This window comes from Pinus tabuliformis, chromosome 1_2, assembly GCF_031772625.1.
Source record: "Pinus tabuliformis cultivar Carrire ecotype Pingquan chromosome 1_2, CPIR1, whole genome shotgun sequence".
NCBI classification, from domain to species: Eukaryota; Viridiplantae; Streptophyta; class Pinopsida; order Pinales; family Pinaceae; genus Pinus; species Pinus tabuliformis.
The window spans coordinates 747,100,097-747,107,374 of record NC_142298.1 but is presented as its reverse complement, the minus strand read 5'-3'; the positions used below and the strand labels follow the sequence as shown (position 1 = coordinate 747,107,374).

At 49.4% G+C, this 7,278-nt stretch overlaps 1 pseudogene; it reads right to left on the bottom strand.

Annotated features, from left to right (window-relative positions):
* Positions 1–646: 646 nt before the first annotated feature.
* Positions 647–6,973, bottom strand: LOC149207921 (protein ASPARTIC PROTEASE IN GUARD CELL 2-like; annotated as a pseudogene).
* Positions 6,974–7,278: the final 305 nt, after the last annotated feature.

Here is a 7,278-nt window from a genome sequence, read left to right as displayed (position 1 = left end):
TGACATTAAAATATCATCTTAAAATGAGAATCACCTTTTCCTAACCCATTTAAAATATCATCGTAAAATGAGAATGACCTTTTCCTAACCCATGTAACCGATTCCACGAGTTTCGGACACTATAATCCACGCGAGTGGAAAATACTGAGATCTGTATATAAAAAGCAATACCAGATGTTTCCCATGCCAACGGTAGGTAAGATCGAATTATCAATAACTGATTTAAATATTATGTTTTTCCACGGTAGAAAGAAGTGATTTATATATAGATATAGATTTGACACCTTCACAAATAAGGTTTCATGACATCTTAAATTGCCGTCCGTATTGATCTTCCTAACCAGACAAGAAAGTTCTACATTTTGAAACTACTTCTGCCAGCAAGGCCAGAGGTTCTGCTTTTTGAAAGGGACTGGCGCCTTAAAATCAATCGAAGCAATTGGCTTTACGAGCTAATAATCACATTCCTTCCCGAACGAACGAAAACTTGCAGACTGGATTTGGACTGTAACATCGTTTTACGATAAATTACGGACGAGACAAATCTAAATTAATGTAACGCATGCGTTTGCGGACATATAAATATGCACGCTATTGTTTATTTAATAGTATGTTGCAGGCTAAGCAGGGTGTGAGAGAGCCATTATCAACACTGGTGGGGAGCGAAACCAATGAGAGAGTTGGCGGAATCGAAGGAAACACGAACGCCCTGCTGCTGAATATTCCCCATGATAGAGAGTTCTGAGGTGGCTGGCGCAAAGGCAAAGCAAAATGTGCCTGTTAGATCCACTGGTATCATAAAGTTTTTAGCCGGAAGAATTAAGGTTGCCCCGTTGGAAAAATGGAACCCCACGGTTGGAACCATCACGTATGCCCGGCCCGACAGGTCGTAGCAGGTGTCGAAGATGGAGACGCCCTCGGCTCTCGGAAGTTGTTGGGTGCCCGCGACGAAGGCGTCCCTCGCGGCATCGTAGGCGGCTGTCGGAAGGCGCGTGACGGCGGTGCCGGAGTCGATGATGAACCCTCCGCGACCCGATGTTTCGTCGATGCGGAAGACGTCGGATGGAACTGAGTCGAGGAGCACGCCACCGACACTGATCGCGACGAGGGAGACGTAGTAGAAAGTTGGAAGAAAGGGATTCGTCTGCAGGGGAGTAAAAATAGACTCGACCGGAACGGATTCCGGGCCGAATTCGAGAGTACTGGAGGATTCTGACGGCCGGTCGACAAGGCAGTAGGAGAAGGCGCGTCCCGTCTGCGTGCCAAGCTGCCCGGGGAAGGAGAGCGGCCCGGCTCCTAGGCCGAGCAACCCGGCGGCCCCAGTGAAGAGACCGACGTTGTCGTGGCCGCAGCCGATGGCGACATTGCGGACAGACGTGACGCCGAATGTCAACATCTCGGTGGCGAAGCTCCCGATGGTATAAGAGCCGTCGCCGTAAGAGACCTTGTATTGGCAGCCGCCACCGTGACAACTGTAGGCACCGAGTTGACTACAGACGGCGGAGTCACAGCCAACGGTGGAGAAGGAAGCGGAGAAAGCGGGGTTGAATATGGGATCCACCTGCGAGTAGCACTCGCTGCACGGTTCGCACTGAATCCAGACCACGTCGCTGCCCGTGTCGAGCACCATGAATTGCTCCCTTGTCGGCGTCCCAACACCTATACGAGTAAAGTATTCGCCGCTCCCCTGCGTCAACCCCGACACGACCTCGCTCCCGAACTCGGCAGTGGTTTCAGCCACGTTCTCGTAGCTCCCCGCCGGTTCTTCTTCAATCTGAGTTTCCTCTCTATCCGTTGCTCAAGCGCACGGACCCGTCTGGCGTCCCGCCTCAGCTTTTCCTCCAACCGGCGCTCGTAGGACGCCGTAGCGTTGGCGGCGTCCTTGACCAATAGACTATCCCTGTGCATCACTTGCACGCTCCAGGCTGTCCTCGGTTTCGTCTCTCCTTTTTCATATTCAACTCCGCCCGGCGCGGGCGCCATCTTGGTCTCAATGAGCCAAGCCGCTACATCCAGAGAATGATTGTAAGGCCCTCGTGACTCGGGCAGGCACGTGACGGGCGGGCGCCCCTTCACACGACGGGCGGACACCTCTTTGCACAACGGACGAGCGGTGGGCACGACCCGGGTAGGCGCGCACGGCGAGCGGGCGCCTTTGCACGATGGGCGGGCGCCCCGTGCATGACGAGCGGGCATGGTCACCCGGCGAGCGAGCGTGGGCGCGATCACCCGACGAGCGGGTGCGGTCACTCGACGAGCTGACATACACGAGCGGGCACGGCGAGTCACCCGGCGGTGCGACGAGCTGGCGGGCGCGGTTCTGCACGACGGGCGGTGGACGACCCGGGGCGGGCGCGGTTCTGCACGACGGGCGGGCGGGCGCCCCGGCGAGCGCGGGCGGGCGCGGTTCTGCACGGCGGGCGGACTGCGGTTATGTTGCGACGATAATGTGCGACATTTCAGAAGCGACGAAGGGAAACACTTAAAATAAAATTAAGTGTTGAATATGGTTTATATGCGTTGTCAAATGGAGTAAAGCCGACGTGTTATTATGTATGTTGTGGGCGTATGTGGTGAGTTATAGGGGTCAGCCTTAAGGCTAGACACCCTTCCATAAACCCACAATGGAGTACGTATAAACATAAAAGCTTGGGCTCATTTGGGGCTTCGAATGAACACATAAGCATATTATATGGAGGCATATATAAATATGTGTGGTTAATTAAATAAAATATAATATAATATATATATATACGTGGGCACATATGTGTAATAGTGGGGTCGGCCATGAGTGGTGCACCCTCCTTAAAACACATGAGAGGAGCGTATATATTGATGGAGGATGGAGCTTCATTTCTCCATCGAACTTGACTTGAGTTCCTTCGCATAAGGACAAGAAAAAGTGCGAAGTCTTAAGGAGATGCGCATTCCTCATGCGCATAAGGTTTAAGAGGTTCTCGCATGTTTGAAGCTTGGGTTATGTGAAGTGTTGTCTCGGTTGAGGAGGTTTTGTACACGGTGTTTGTGTAAGTTTGTATGAGCGTCTTGGTGACCCGTGTGGGTACCTGCTCTTGGGCAAAGGTGCACAAATGTGTATGTAGAAGGCTGTCTTATGCCTTGTTGTAAATATTGCTAAGTGTTGGCTTGGATTTTGCCAAGCACACTTGTTGATGTAATATTGAAGATTATCATAATATATTGTTATCGGGCAGACTTGTTCGGGAGTTGCCCCTCCCTTTATACTTGTGTGCAATTGTTATTGTTCTCGGTTTAATTGCATATTGGATAATGAATGTGTATGGGCTTCATTAAGTATAAAGGTTAATGCATTTTACTTGGTTGAGAAACACAAACTAAGTATGTTAATGTGGAAAGACGTAGTCCATGTGCACGAGTATTGTTAAAAAGAAAGTGTACGGTGGTGCCGCACCTCGCCGGACACGGTTGGAAGACTACCGTAGGCCTGGGGGCGTGACAGGTGGTATCAGAGCAAGGTTTGCTCGTGAAGGTTTCAAGACTCGGTTTGAGCAGGGTTGCTCGTGAAGAAGGTTATGGAGAACAGTTTGGGTTACATAGACTTGATGGTTTATGGTAAAACCGTTCAAGCCCTGGTAGACACGAATGTTGCACATAACTTTGTGACTACACGGTTAGCAGAAGAGGTTGGGTTGACATCTACTATGGAGATCAAGGCAGTGAACCCTAGAGCTAAGGTGGTCGGTTTGGTACACGATGTACCTATACAGATAGAAGAATGGAGAGGTCAGTTGGACTTCATAGTGATGAAGTTGGATGGCTTCGACATGATACTTGGACGAGATTTCTTGAAGGACAGCAAGGCTGTTGTTGTCCTCTTTCGTGATGAAGATGTTGCAGGCTTGACTACGACGGAGGATGAATTTGAGGCTGATCAAGTTGGACCAGAATCGTGCAGTTTGTCAACATGTATGGATGAGGTCACTCACATGGAGGAGCCTCATGATGATGAAGTAAGTATTGGTACTTGGGCATTTGGTAGGTGGACCTTGTGCAGTGAAAAGCAAAGTCAGTTTGCCTATGCTATGGAGGATCTTGCCATGGATGACTATGATGGAACCTTGTATGGAGAAACAAGGATTGTCGATTGTTGCAGGACTTGTTGGGGCTACTTGTGACCTTATGGTTGAAGGTGCAAAGGCCCGTGACAAGGGTGGAACTTGATGATCGTTGTGGATGATTGGGTCATGCTTTAGCCACATGGCTAAGTGCCCGGCATGACTCATGGACAGATTGAAGGGCACACCCTTGGGTGGACTCCTCATGGCCGAGACCAAGAGGTAGTCTTGATGGACACTTTAGTGGAGGAGCTATGATGGAAGGGACTCGTGATGATATGATGATGATATGGTTGGTGACCGAGTTCACTAAACCGAAGGTTGCAGCTTGGATGAGGATGACCGATGTTGTGATGTACTTGGTTGGACTACATGGGAAACAAAGTCATGGACATCAGGTTGGAGACTTGAGGATGGCACATTGCAGATAATGAAGAGGGCTTCATGGACCTGAATGGGGCACATCGAGAGTTGATTACTTGGATGGAGTTGTGAGCAACTATGGAGCAATCCTACTACATGGAGAGCTGAGGCATCTTGCAGGGACCTTTTGGTCGAGACTTGTATGCTTGCTAGAGTGTTGGTTGGGGATGGTTTATGGAGCTCATGATGACATGAGATTGTTGTGACTTTTGGGGACATCATACATGGTGGACTTAGAGGTCTGATGCATTGAGGAGCTGAGGTCAGGAGACTTTGATGGAGTATGGGATGCATACTTCCAAAGTACATGTATGGGCATGGCTTGGAAGAGTGACTTGATGTGGAGGATCAATGAGACACTTTGAAGTGATGGGGTCACGATGATGATGATGATGCCTTGGTGGCAACACTTGGACATGGGTTGAGCTGAGACTCAACTACTTTACACACATGATGATGTTGGGATAAATGTGTGGCTAGTCACTTGTAGCACATTGACACCAAACATCATGGACAACATGTTGCAGATGAGGTGGATGGAGTTCCATGGACCTGAGCATGGATTATGGATGGATTCTTGATCGAGTTCGGGATGTGACAGGATGCTTTGAGGAACAACTGATGGTGACATGAGGATGTGCATTCTCATGGGTTGAGCGTGACAGTTGGACTGATCACCCAACTAGTTCAGACATGGGGGTTAACAGTGTACAGAGGTATGTTGACATTATGTTGGAGTATCATGGCAGCAGTTCACATGAGGACGACACATGATGGTTGATCATCATGGATTGAGATGACTTCCTGTTGATGGTGATCTTGGTGGAGAGCTACCGAGATGGTATGTTGTCGAGGACGACAATGATTTCAGGTGGAGGAGGATGTAAGGCCCTCGTGACTCGGGCAGGCACGCGACGGGCGGGCGCCCCTTCACACGACGGGCGGACACCTCTTTGCACGACGGACGAGCGGTGGGCACGACCCGGGTAGGCGCGCACGGCGAGCGGGCGCCCTTGCACGATGAGCGGGCGCGGTCACCCGACGAGCGGGTGCGGTCACCCGACGAGCTGACATACATGAGCGGGCACGGGCGAGTCACCCGGCGGTGCGACGAGCTGGCGGGCGCGGTTCTGCACGACGGGCGGTGGACGACCCGGGGCGGGCGCGGTTCTGCACGACTGGCGGGCGGGCGCCCCGGCGAGCGCGGGCGGGCACCCCGGCGAGCGCGGGCGGGCGCAGTTCTGCACGGCGGGCGGACTGCGGTTATGTTGCGACGATAATGTGCGACATTTCAGAAGCGACGAAGGGAAACACTTAAAATAAAATTAAGTGTTGAATATGGTTTATATGCGTTGTCAAATGGAGTAAAGCCGACGTTGTGGGCGTATGTGGTGAGTTATAGGGGTCAGCCTTAAGGCTAGACACCCTTCCATAAACCCACAATGGAGTACGTATAAACATAAAAGCTTGGGCTCATTTGGGGCTTCGAATGAACACATAAGCATATTATATGGAGGCATATATAAATATGTGTGGTTAATTAAATAAAATAAAATATAATATATATATATATACGTGGGCACATATGTGTAATGGTGGGGTCGGCCATGAGTGGTGCACCCCCCTTAAAACACATGAGAAGAGCGTATATATTGATGGAGGATGGAGCTTCATTTCTCCATCGAACTTGACTTGAGTTCCTTCGCATAAGGACAAGAAAAAGTGCGAAGTCTTAAGGATATGCACATTCCTCATGCGCATAAGGTTTAAGAGGTTCTCGCATGTTTGAAGCTTGGGTTATGTGAAGTGTTGTCTCGGTTGAGGAGGTTTTGTACACGGTGTTTGTGTAAGATTGTATGAGCGTCTTGGTGACCCGTGTGGGTACCCGCTCTTGGGCAAAGGTGCACAAATGTGTATGTAGAAGGCTGTCTTATGCCTTGTTGTAAATATTGCTAAGTGTTGGCTTGGATTTTGCCAAGCACACTTGTTGATGTAATATTGAAGATTATCATAATATATTGTTATCGGGCAGACTTGTTCGAGAGTTGCCCCTCCCTTTATACTTGTGTGCAATTGTTATTATTCTCGGTTTAATTGCATATTGGATAATGAATGTGTATGGGCTTCATTAAGTATAAAGGTTAATGCATTTTACTTGGTTGAGAAACACAAACTAAGTATGTTAATGTGGAAAGGCGTAGTCCATGTGCACGAGTATTGTTAAAAGGAAAGTGTACGGTGGTGCCACACCTCGCCGGACACGGTTGGAAGACTACCGTAGGCCTGGGGGCGTGACAATGATACTCCGGTAGCTCGGGGGCAGAAATTGGTCTCGACTCTGCAGATTGGAGGAACAAAAGCAACTGTATACACAACAAGAACAAATACGGAACTAAAGCGACTGGAATTCGAAGCAACTCCATCTCCTTGTCGTTTGTGTGCGCGATAATGTAAGAATGGAAAGCTATAAGGGTGAAGCCAACTGAGCGTGTGGTTGAGGGGAAAGTACCCCAAGGGTCCTTTGGGCTAAGACTCTACCAGACTGAAAATTGCTTATTCAAAGAAACACACACACAGCCATCATCTTTACTTTTAAGCAAATTCTAACGTTAAGGGTACGTACCTAAGGTCCTACGTTCGAGAAGGCCTTTAGGGTCCAAACCCTTCTTGGAGTTCCCTTCTTCTTCCTTTGACCTGTAAGACAAACAAATCAAAGAACACAACAATACATGTACAAATACTTATGTATAAACCATCTTTA